General features: G+C 43.6%; 1 protein-coding gene across 1 annotated transcript in view; it reads left to right on the top strand.

Moving 5' to 3' along the window:
* Positions 1-403: 403 nt before the first annotated feature.
* Positions 404-13,284, top strand: part of nAChRalpha1 (nicotinic acetylcholine receptor alpha1) — a 244,376-nt gene continuing 231,495 nt past the window's right edge. Inside the window, exon 1 of the mRNA XM_019056913.2 lies at positions 404-723. The gene's annotated coding sequence lies outside the window, so the exon portion shown is untranslated. The remainder of the gene's footprint in view (positions 724-13,284) is intronic.

The following is a 13,284-nucleotide window of genomic DNA, read 5'->3' as shown; positions in this document are numbered from 1 at the left end:
AAACCCCTGGTGGGAATGCCTCCAACTTGTTGTTAGTTCTTGGCTCGAGCCCCCTTTTCCTACGCTCATCTCAGACGAACTTCCCACTTTTAATTATTTCGGAAGTCCTTGATTTCACGCAACCGAACGTAGAAAATCCTTTGAATTTCGGTTTTGAAAAACTACGAAAAACCCCCGGTGGGTATGCCTCCAACTTGTTGTTAGTCCCTGGCTCCTCGGAGCGGTAGACTGGGGCCGGTGGCGTGGCTGCGTCTGGCCAGTGGCACTCGCTGGCTGGAGCCTCAGCCCGCGCCCGAGCCGCCCGTATCGACTGGCTCTGGCGCGGCTCGCGGCGCGCTCGCGCGCCCCCCGCCCCGCCCGCCGCCGAGCCGAGTTCGGGGTGCAGATGCCACCCCTCAGTCGCCCCTCGTCTTCCGCTATGCGTCCCCGCGTCCCGAGCGCCGAGCTCCATGGCCTCCCCGTCTAACCCGTCCTAACCTGCAAATCGCTCAAGTGACTCCCGCCAGTGATTTCCGGATCCGCGATTTCTGCGCCCACGCCCGGGTCTCGAGTCACACCCAGATGTCCAAGACACGCGTGTCCGCGAGTGAGAGTGGTGAGTGCTCCGCGGCGAGGATACGCTCCTAGGGGCAGGACTCCCTTCGCCTTCGCTCCGCAGTTCACGTTTTTGTCGGGTTTTTGGTTTTCGAGCCGAGACAATGATCAGGACGACTCCAGTTCGAGGTAATGACCAGCTGTGCTCTTTGATTCGTGGCATCGCCTCGTCGTAGAACGATTGTTTATGTCGCTCCCACTAAATATGTGGCAATATTTTGAGGGTGAACCAGCATTCAGAATTTAGTAAAATACTCTACAAAAAGGAGACAAAAAGACAGAAAATCAAGGTTTCCAGGGACCAGACGTGATCTTTGATTCGTGGCATCGCTTCGTCTTAGAACGATTGTTTATGTCTCCCACTAAATATGTGGCAATATTTTGAGGGTGAACCAGCATTCAAAATTTAGTAAAATACTCTACAAAAAGGAGACAAAAGACAGAAAATCAAGGTTTCCAGGGACCAGACGTGATCTTTGATTCGTGGCATCGCTTCGTCTTAGAACGATTGTTTATGTCTCCCACTAAATATGTGGCGAATATTTTGAGGGTGAACTAGCATTCAAAATTTAGTAAAATACTCTACAAAAAGGAGACAAAAAGACAGAAAATCAAGGTTTCCAGGGACCAGACGTGATCTGTGATTCGTGGCATCTCCTCGTCGTAGAGCGATTGTTTATGTCTCCTACTAAACTCAAAAACACAAAAGAATGGGTAACCAAGGTTAAAAAACAACAAACACAAAGCCTGGGATATTTCAGGGTGATTTTAACCCTCCGTCAACCAGGAAACAAGAAATGTATGAAATAATACAAATCAAGACTCTTAGATCCCCATTCGTGATAACAAAAAGAAGAGAGGTTATCACAGAGGCTCTATGACAGAGATCCGCACCCAGGTGCCAAGATCGACGACTCAGTCCACTAAAAATATGGCACTAAATATAGCCAACTAAATATTTGACGATTATCTGGGGTGGTCCAGTATTCAAAAATGAGTAACATACTCTCCAAAGAAGGTGACATAAAGTCAAGGTTTTTGTCTTGATTTCACCGAGGGTTAGCCTCTTGTTTTGCCAAGGGTTATGTTATCAACTCTTCAAAGCAATATCCAGCGTAATATCGCTGTCTAAAAAGCAGTACTGAAATAGGATTTAATTTATATGCTCCTTGATCTTAGAAATTGTTCAGAACGACTTCAGTTGAAGGTTAAAACCAGCCTTGTTTTTTGCTTCGGGGCATTTCCTCCTTCAAGAACGATTGTTTATGTGTGCCACTGGAGCGATAATATCTGGTAACATTCTAGGGGGCACTAGTTTTCAAAAATGAAGAAAACACTCTTGTATAAGGATGACATAGTATTAAGATTTTTCATCTTGAATTTAGAAAAATTTTGTCTAGGATTAATCTTCTAGCTCTTTAAATCACTATCCTGCATACTATCATACTCTAAATTTCAGAGCCTGAATCGGATCACTATCAGTTCCTGTGTTTCGATCTCAGAGCATGATCAAAATGGATTCAGTCCAAGGTCAAGACCGGCTGTGTTCTTTATTTGGAGCATTGCTTTATACTAACTAAATACTAACTAAATACTACTAACTAATAACTACTACTATTATACTAACTAAAACAATTTTTCAAGCGTATAAATAAATGACTTTTAATATTCTAGAGTGCACTAAGCCCCCAAAAATGAGTAAAAATCTTTCAACATGCGTAACATGCGTAATCTTGTAACATGCGTTAAAAGTAATGATTTATCCGATAATATTCTACGGACACACTCTAGAAACACTTTGTGTGAAAGTGTAATCAAAATCTAGGTGGTAAAACTCGAATTGGTCTTATTTTGGTTTTCGCTTTTCGTGCCCAATAAATTATTCAAAATACGTAAGTTCGAGGAAATTTTGCAAAAAAATTAAAACAACTTAACACAAAGTGAAACAGTGCTAATTTCCTCTTTTTTCCATCACTCACTTAACACAATAGAAGTCAAGATAGTGGAAAATTAGATCCGTCTTGTATTGTACTAAAATTGTTTATAGTTTAATTGCTTTTTCGGGATAACATATATACTCTTGAAGAAAAGGTAACGAGAGATTCGTGTTTTTTTATCATTATCTGAATTGCTTCTAAGGAGAACGATTTTTTGTATTGTGCTACGTAATTAGTTACGTTCCAGAGTGCACTAGTACTCAAACATGACTAACATACACTTGAAAGAGGATAATACCATTAATTTGGCGATGTTAGGCGAGGGAAAATACCTGTGTCCTACTGAACTCTTAATGAATGCAGGCCACTATTATGGGTTAAAAAAAAAGAGTCGCATCTAGATTACCTAAAAAAATTCTGTTTTGAAAAATTGTATGAGGATTGCACTCATTCAAGCATTGTTCTGAAAAAACAAAAATTTACCGGGAGGTTTGAGAATACTTTCTATTTAAAGTTCAAGGAAAAGTATTTCCTCTTTCACCTAAAAAACTTCGCAGGAAGTCGCAGGACAACACTCATAAGTTCGCGATAAAATTTAAATTTCACCAGAGAACTTGCGAACGTCCAATTATTTTGACCGCGATTTTCCCTAGCAATATATTGATTTATCTCGAAATGTCATTTCAAAGCAACATATCCAGACAGTGCTCTATTTTTAATGTTATCATCGGATATTTTTATTGATTGAGAAATGGAGCGCAAATAAAATAAAATCGTTTGATGCGAGCATCATACGACGCGGAGGTAGGGTAAACTTGTAAAAATTTTACTGTCGTTATGCCTCGCGTTAAACGCGTCGTAAGTTCGACGATCTCTGATCGTTCACCCTGCGCCTCCCCTCCCCTCCCTGGTGCAGCTGCGTATTATAACAGGGTGGATGTCTGGACCCCCCTCCCCTCCCAGGAGAATAAATTGAGCTACCGTAGTGTCCCTGTAAATCAGCAATTTGTTCAAGTGATCGTAGAAATTGTTAGGATTGTTATGAGTAAAATATTTTTTGAAACAGATATTTCAGGATTGTTCTTTTAAAACACCGACCGTTTACGAATCAAAATAGCGGATCATATTCGATCCGAATAATTTATCTCATTCCCATCGCCCAAGAAGGCACAGGTTGCAATAAATTGCGATCACGAGGTTAAATTATTATTTTTACTGCACCGCGGTATCGTGTGCATTAAAAATTGCCTGTATTTCTGATACACGGAACTCATTTCATTGTAGTTTTAAATCGGCATTTAATGACCAGCGAATGTAAACAAACTGCAAAATCGTTGTAAAAAAGATCATAAATTATATCGCATCAAGTTACACTTTTGCAATGAAAATGAAAATACATATAACCAATAAAAATTGAAGCGCTGGTTGCAGAAAGGGCATTTCTTGATTGCCTTTTCTCAAAATCTCCGCCAACGTTTCATCCATAATAATTGAAGCAAATGCGTGTAATTCGTTGTAACTTTTACAAATTATTCTTCTGAAAACGTAAAATCTCAGAAAATTCACCCACTAATTTCCTCTCTAAAAAGAAAATTAGCACTGAAGATTCTGAAACACTGCAACTAAGATATGCCGCTTCTGCACCCAACGCCTAAATTGCTAAATTTTTAATTGCATTGTGCTACGTTGGCGATTGCGAAAATGTGTTTATTATGCAACCATCTCTCAACGCCCTTTGCACCTTTGCAACTCCTCCCTGCGACTGACACGACGGTATCCGGCCGACAACGGTGCGGTCGGTCGGATCATGCGCAGTTCGGGGGTCTCGGGGTGGTCGAATAGGGGGTTCGCGGGGGGGGGGGGGATGATGAGCGATGCACCCCGCGCTCGAAACGAAGGCGGTTCCGATCGTGAACGCGATCTGTCCGCTTCGGCGGCGGCGGTAACGTGGCGGTTTTTTTCTCAAAGCCGCCGTGGAAATTGTTGGAGGGCTGTTGACTCTGTTTGCTTTAATAAATAAATAATGAGGGCGCGGAGACTTTAAATGGCCGTTGTACTCGTTAACGTTAACCGGCCGCCGTCAACGGCGACATACCCGACGAGCGGCCCAACCCTGTCCGAGCCCCCGTGCGATTTCTGCCCCCGCGACTCCGCGATTAATTATTATCTCGAGGCTTTTTCGAGGGTGGAAACGTGATGATGGTCAGCCCTGTCGCGAGAGGGCACAAAAAGTATGCTTTCGCTAAGGATGTGAATCGTATTATCATCAAAAACCGCGTTTTCTAATTATCTTTCATTTGTTTGACTTTTCAGAAGTACCCCATGCGTGTTTTTTCAATTTTCATCTTCTTCCATTCTTAATTCTCCCACCTCTTCTTTGACTTTTTCCGTCTCCTTCTCTCCTGCTTTTATTTACTTATTTCGTCGTACTCGCCATCGTCTCCTCCTCTTCCTCCTCTTCCTCCTCTACCTCTTCTTCCCCCTCTTCCCCCTCTTCCTCCTCTTCCTCATTTACCTCCTTTACCTCCTTTTCCTCCTCTTCCTCCTTTACCTCCTCTTTCACTTCATCGTCCTCCTTTTCCTCCTTCTGTTCGTCGTCCTCCTGCTCTTCCTTTTCTTCATCGTCCTCCTTCACGTTTCTTCCTCCTCTTTTATGCCACTTAAATCTCAACTCCCTTTATTGTCGATTTCAAAAATTCTCTGATAATTCTGTGGCATTTATTACTCGTTAAATGGCGTTATGTGAAGTTACCTTCCGCGGAACTTATGAAGTCACCGCTTTCATAATTGTTTTTGTAATCTATGCAGGGCCGGATTAAGGGGGTGGCCACATGGGCCGCGGCCCATGGCGGCAAATTTAGGGGGCAGCAAATTTTGCAATTTTTTTAAATGAAGGTACAAAAAAATCGGATTCAGAAAAAAAATTATCAATGAGAAAAGGGGACAAAATCCCTCTTTCCTGAGAGTATAGTAATTTCCAATTTTATCGTTTTTCGGTGATAAAAGAGACAGCGTCTTTAATTAGTCGAGTTAAGAGAGGAACTAAACACGCAATTTGGCCTGGAGCTCAGCGCAGAGAGGAATGATGACGAGAACTTGAGATGAAAAGAACAAGCCCTCGGCGTAGCGGTCGGCATGTAACACATATTAGCGCCTACAAGACTGCATGAATACTTCACGCATTGCGCCAAACACAGTGCGGTCAGGAGCGGTTGGCGTGAAACGCGTAGCGCCTACAAGACTGCAGGAATACTTCACGCATTGCGCCAAACACAGTGCGATCAGCCCGGCGCGGCGCAGCGGCGGACGTTAAAAGTATTAAAGCACATTTATGTTTGTTCTTCCATAATTTTTTAGTTCATATCTTATAAATGGAGAACCTTGTCCACACAGAGGTAGGTTTACGGAACTTAACTTTCGCGCGAAGTTCCGTGAAATTTTGCTAGTAGTGTTGACAGGGCTTTCCCAAAAAATGTATCCATCACGAGTAGGTAAACGCGTCTTATGCACCCCTCTCCCTCCGGCACGTTCACTTGATGGTTTTTATTGATTTTTCAAAACGAATGAGAAGGGGGCGGCAAAATACAGGCGGCCCATAGGCGGCAAGTAGGTAAATTCGGCCCTGGGGTCAACACCATTTCCCTGCAACGTGGTGTGGACCCAGCACCATTCCTTCACCTTGTTTTGCATGTAGAGAATAAAGTTAAGCAGGAAGTTTGCATGGCGGCAAATTTAGGGGGCAGAAAATTTTGCAATTTTTTTAAATGAAGGTACAAAAAAATCGGATTCAGAAAAAAAATTATCAATGAGAAAAGGGGACAAAATCCCTCTTTCCTGAGAGTATAGTAATTTCCAATTTTATCGTTTTTCGGTGATAAAAGAGACAGCGTCTTTAATTAGTCGAGTTAAGAGAGGAACTAAACACGCAATTTGGCCTGGAGCTCAGCGCAGAGAGGAATGATGACGAGGACTTGAGATGAAAAGAACAAGCCCTCGGCGCAGCGGTCGGCATGTAACACATATTAGCGCCTACAAGACTGCATGAATACTTCACGCATTGCGCCAAACACAGTGCGGTCAGGAGCGGTTGGCGTGAAACGCGTAGCCCGTAGCGCCTACAAGACTGCAGGAATACTTCACGCATTGCGCCAAACACAGTGCGATCAGCGCGGCGCAGCGACGGAAGTTAAAATTATTAAAGCACATTTATGTTTGTTCTTCCATAATTTTTTGGTTCATATCTTATAAATGGAGAACCTTGTCCACACAGAGATAGGTTTACGGAACTTAACTTTCGCGCGAAGTTCCGTGAAATTTTGCTAGTAGTGTTGACAGGGCTTTCCCAAAAAATGTATCCATCACGAGTAGGTAAACGCGTCTTATGCACCCCTCTCCCTCCGGCACGTTCACTTCATGGTTTTTATTGATGTTTCAAAACGAATGATGAGAAGGGGGCGGCAATAATACAGGCGGCCCATGGGCGGCAAGTAGGTAAATCCGGCCCTGAATCTATGCTGTTTTTCCCGAAATTTTTCCCAACTTCCGAGACTCCCACGTCTTTTGGACCAGCCTCCTTGGTTTTTCCACGGTTATTTTCTGACTATGGCCACCATCAATAAGGATCTAGTATCAATATGAATTCAAAGATCTTTTGATACGGCTACACTGTTAAACGTTTCGGAGTGAAATTCTGTGCCGGTGTCAGTAACATAGCGCCCTAGAACCCCGAGTGATATGAATGTGGAGCGGAATTTCCTCTTCTTGCAGAGTGTCATACGCTTTTATGGTGCTAATTTGGACGTAGTTCTACCAAAGAGACCTATGTGGAAGTGAGAAATATGGGGTGTGCTCGTTAGTTCTCTTTGCGTAAGAGTGAATGAGAATAATAAAGCGCCGGTGACGTCAGCGGCAACGACACCGGTCTCCGCGGTCGCCGCCGTCCGCCGGCCTCCGCATAAACTCATGAGCCCTGTCCACAAGGCTCTCTTGCCATGCCCGCGGCTCATGAGTTCCGCACTCAGTTGCACATAGGTCTCTTTGATAGAATGCAATATCCCGCTTTTCCAATTGGACGTAGTTCTACCAAACAGACCTATGTGGAAGTGAGAAATATGGGGTGTGCTCGTTAGTTCTCTTTGCGTAAGAGTGAATGAGAATAATAAAGCGCCGGTGACGTCAGCGGCAACGACACCGGTCTCCGCGGTCGCCGCCGTCCGCCGGCCTCCGCATAAACTCATGAGCCCTGTCCACAAGGCTCTCTTGCCATGCCCGCGGCTCATGAGTTCCGCACTCAGTTGCACATAGGTCTCTTTGATAGAATGCAATATCCCGCTTTTCCAATTGGACGTAGTTCTACCAAACAGACCTATGTGGAAGTGAGAAATATGGGGTGTGCTCGTTAGTTCTCTTTGCGTAAGAGTGAATGAGAATAATAAAGCGCCGGTGACGTCAGCGGCAACGACACCGGTCTCCGCGGTCGCCGCCGTCCGCCGGCCTCCGCATAAACTCATGAGCCCTGTCCACAAGGCTCTCTTGCCATGCCCGCGGCTCATGAGTTCCGCACTCAGTTGCACATAGGTCTCTTTGATAGAATGCAATATCCCGCTTTTCCAATTGGACGTAGTTCTACCAAAGAGACCTATGTGGAAGTGAGAAATATGGGGTGTGCTCGTTAGTTCTCTTTGCGTAAGAGTGAATGAGAATAATAAAGCGCCGGTGACGTCAGCGGCAACGACACCGGTCTCCGCGGTCGCCGCCGTCCGCCGGCCTCCGCATAAACTCATGAGCCCTGTCCACAAGGCTCTCTTGCCATGCCCGCGGCTCATGAGTTCCGCACTCAGTTGCACATAGGTCTCTTTGATAGAATGCAATATCCCGCTTTTCCAATTCTTCAAAAGGAACCACGCCCACTTTTACATTGCTTCTTATCCAGATTTCTAGAGCACACCCCACATTTCTCATCGCCACATAGGTCTCTTTGGTAGAAATACGTCCATTTCACTCCACATCCATACCACATGGGGTATTTGGGCGCTATGTAGATTTCGACACTGGAATTCCCTCCTCAATTTTCAACAGTGTAAGAATCGAGCTGAAACTTTATGTTTAGCTGTAGGAAAACTCGGCATTTCCGTGGACGCAATGGAGATGTTGCATGTGTGAGGAATTTGCGATTTGACTGTTGATTCTTATGTGAAAGTTCGCAAGAAACACGATGAAGCCACTGGTTTTCTCTGAAATCAACTCCCAAGCTCAAAAAAAGCTCTCAAGTTGAGGCCGAAATGGAGGGGATATCCCACGCTATCCTGAGATAGAGTCCCTTTATACCCAGAGTTAAGACAACTCACTTTTGGTTGGGCCAGGGTTGGGCTGAAAGTGGCCTAAATAAAAATCCAATTCTGATTGGTTCTCGCTCATGGAGGCCGAAACGAGTGCACCAAGATGGCGGTACCTCGAATGTCAACAAGAATAATGAAAATATTACCTAATTGTGGTTTATCAAGAGTAAATTGTTATTGTCCATCGGTCCAAAATGAAAATAGATTAAGAAATTATTCACAAACCAATCTCATTTTCTTTTTAATTGATCAATTTGTTGATGTTGTTGTTTTTGTGTGACAGACATCGCAGGATTCCTGATCCTTATCCCTCAATATCGTTCGTTTGGGTGCACTCGTTTCGGCCTCCATGGCCAGCCAAGGCCGGCTGCCAGTCAGCTGATAATCGAGTTGTCTTAACTCTGGGTATAAAGGGACTCTATCCTGAGAGTCCACCTCTACATCAAGACAAATTCTCTATGCAAAGATAGGGAGCAAATACATTTACAGGGCTGCCACTTTATTTGTAGACTCCAAAACTGAAAACACGGCATCATTGCTAATGTATTTGCTCCCTATCTTTGCATGGAGAGTTTGTCTTGATGTAGACGTGGACTTTTAGGATAGCGTGGGATATCCCCTCCATTTTGGCCTCAAGTTGAGAGCTTTTTTTGAGCTTGGGAGTTGATTTCAGAGAAAACCAGTGGCACTATCGTGTTTCTCGCGAACTTTTACATAAGAATGAATAGTCAAACACTGGAAAAAAAATGAAATCTTAAAATAAGATTATGTGCACTCTTGGAAATTTTTCTCTTGATCCAAGCCGATATTGCATTGAACCAAGAGACTTGACACTTGAGTTAAGAAAACGGACTCTTGGATTAAGATGCCAGCACCCGGACTCTAAATGCAAGAAACTTGGTTTCTTAAAAGAAGAGTTCTGAATCTTAACTCAAGATTAACTCTTAACTCCTTCCAAGAGCCTCAGGTTTCTTGAATGAAGTTTTCAGGTTTCTTGAATCAAGCTTTCAGATTTCTTGAATCAACCCTTTACGTTTCGTAAATCAACCACTTGGAGGGGAGGAGGGTTCGGTTTAATAGTTCAGCTTTTCTTAACTTAAGATGTATGAGTCCACATTTAAAGAATTACTGTGAGAACGAAGTGATGAATAGTGGCGAAAATGTTATCTTTGGCCACGGCCGCCATCTTGGATTTTTAAATTTTGAAAATCTGACCAAAAATTCGAGTTCCCCTTTGAAAAATACCCCCGGATACCGAGTTACACGAAAATCGAGCGAACAGGAGCCGACTTAACATTTTAGGCCACGGCCGCCATTTTGGATTTTGAAATTTTGAAAATCTGACCAAAAATTCGAGTTTCTCGTCGAAAAGTATCCCCGGATACCAAGTTTCACGAAAATCGAGCGAACAGGAGGCGACTTAGCATTTTAGGCCACTGCCGCCATTTTGGATTTTGAAATTTTGAAAATCTGACCAAAAATACGAGTTTCCCGTCGTAAAGTACCCACGGATACCGAGTTTCACGAAAATCGAGCGAACAGGAGCTGACTTAGCATTTTAGGCCACGGCCGCCATCTTGGATTTTGAAATTTTGAAAATCTGACCAAAAATTCGAGTTTCCCGTCGAAAAGTACCCCCGGAAACCGAGTTTCACGAAAATCGAGCGAACAGGAGCTGACTTAGCATTTTAGGCCACGGCCGCCATCTTGGATTTTGAAATTTTGAAAATCTGACCAAAAATTCGAGTTTCCCGTCGAAAAGTACCCCCGGAAACCGAGTTTCACGAAAATCGAGCGAACAGGAGCCGACTTTGCATTTTAGGCCACGGCCGCCATCTTGGATTTTGAAATTTTGAAAATCTGACCAAAAATTCGAGTTTCCCGTCGAAAAGTACCCCCGGTCAGAAAGTTTCAAGTAAATCCGTCGATAAATACCCCCTAAAACCTGAAATTTCATCTATAATGCTGTGACGTCACGCGACAGGATTGAACCTGTTGAAATCTCGGTACAGTAGCTTTATATAATTCATACTTTCTAGGTATTTTAAAGGACAAAATACGAGGGCTGAAAAATAACTTTACGGATGAAACTTAGAAAGTTTTAGTTTCGAAAAGGTTTAAGTGCTCTGAATGAAGTAGTAAGGACGAAGAACAAGCTGCATAACTACTAGTCGCTCCTAGAAGGGTTTGTAGGGATATTTCGACCTCACTCTTCATCAGCAGCTATAGCTCAGTTGGTAGAGCGCTCGGCTGTGAATCCAGTCGCCGCGCGCCGTGGGTTCGAATCTCCACAGGTCCGCTCGAGATTTTACGCCGCAACATCTCTCGATTGGTAAGTCAAATTGTTTAATATATGTCTCTTGTCTCTCTAATTAACTTGTGTAATACTTGTATGTACTGAATAAACCACTAAATAGTTGATGATGTGTGAACAGAAAACTTGTACTCTTCACAAGTAGAGTGCGCTCCTGATCAATTTTTGGAAATCCTGATCTAAGAAAACAGAAATCTTGATCCAAGAAACGATGGAATTTTAAATTAAGAAACCAGGTTTCTTGGTTCAACAACTTTCGGATGCTAGATCCAAGAAGCATGTTTCTTGTCGCCGCTTTTAATGCACCTGGACTCTTGAGTCAATGCACCATTGCATTGGACCAAGCAGGTTTTTTTTCCAGTGTTAATCGCAAATTCCTCGCACATGCAACATCTCCATTTTGGGCCATTTTCCCCTTTTCCCTTGTCTTTCCCAGGGTTTTTCTGACTTTTCCAGCTTGCCCTAAATAAGACCTCGCTGCAGTCGGTAATACTTTTATCAGCCTACTGAGCCTCGATCCGACGAGTCTACAGGTCCAAATGACGCGACGCGACGCGACTGCCTCGACTCAACTATCAAATGGGCCAGAAAACGCGATGATTAATCCCTTTTAAAAAAACGCAGGAGAGAAAAAGAGCGAGAGAGGAGAGGATATCCCTCCCTCCCCCGGCTCGCCAGCCTCCGGAGCGCGGCTGTCCTTTGTAGCTCCCAATTTTTCCCCCGTTAATATCATTAGCGGGGGCTGGGGGTGTGGGGCAAGAGAGGGTTCGATTTCGCCGAATCTTGGGAGCAGCTTGCTGAGCGCGGCACGTTTCAGCGTTTTGAAATCGGAGCGAGCATATGTTACAGTTTTGAGCGCTTTGAAATCGAGGAGAGGTTAAAAAAATATACTCCCCGACCTCCCCTTCTCCCTAATATTATGTTTCGTTTGCGTTATTTAACGTGCGAGGATATCGAACTTATACGATACGGGCGGGCACGCTTTGCCTATTTATTTTTCAGGGATAATATATCGATGCTGGGACCCCCATCTTATGCCGATATCGTTATTCTGAAGTTATTTTGAAGTGCCCGTTAATGTCATATCGGTCGCTTCAAGTTTTCTGGAAAGATATCAAGTAAAAGATAGCTTTTGATCTCTCTGCATATATTTTCTGTTTTTGAAATCCCTCCCGAGTTGTGTTACTACATTTATCGCTCAAATTTCCTTTTTCTCTCTATGAGCCTGATGCAAACTTCAGCAAGTGCAAGAGGAGGAGTAACTTTTTACAGAAAATGGCTGAATAATCACGATGAGCGCATCCAGAAAGTCTGGAATATGCCTCTAACTTCACAAGCTGCCCGAGAAATATGCGTTTTTTAAGCTCCCCGCTTCAAAAGGGATACTGCAGCACAGGTGAACATTTCGTAAGAGGAGTCGTTCCATCCAACCCTTGCTGTGCACCAGGATGCTACGCAATATTCAACATGGCCGACGCCAATCCACCAAGACACACGTGAACTTATCAACCGGCGTGTTTATATTCACATTTTCCTTGCGTTGATAAAGACCTTGGTGCTTCCTGACAATTAGCGCGCAGAAGTGTCAGCCATGTTAAATATTGTGTAGTATCCTAGTGCGCAAGGGTCGGATAAAACGATTCCTTTCCTGGTAAAAATTGGCGATAGGAGTTGCGTTTCAAAATACCATAGGAGTTCTTATAGCCGACTAAAGAGGGCTATTGAAAATCATATAGCTGGCTGTAAAAAGCGGAGCAAATCATATAGCCGGGCTATACGAAGCTATAAATAAGTATACAGTCGGGCTATAGTTCCTATCGCCGGGCTTTACACTTTATCGCCATTGGCTATGAAAGGCTATAAGAAATTGTGTAGAAATTCGTGTGCTTTGGAAATCATCAAGTTTGATATGGAACTACCTTAATAACACACGTTATATTTTCCTTTAAATCATATTTTTTTTCATCACTTAAAATGAGGATAGTCCATTCAGAGTGTGCAAACATTTCACAATCATGAGTTGAAAAACGCTGTCTCCGCGAGATTAAATATTAGAGCCTAACACAAAGCGGAGCGGCGACGCACTGGCGCCTACAAACCT

This window comes from Bemisia tabaci, chromosome 5, assembly GCF_918797505.1.
Source record: "Bemisia tabaci chromosome 5, PGI_BMITA_v3".
NCBI lineage: Eukaryota > Metazoa > Arthropoda > Insecta > Hemiptera > Aleyrodidae > Bemisia > Bemisia tabaci.
This window is presented reverse-complemented; position numbering and strand designations above follow the sequence as displayed.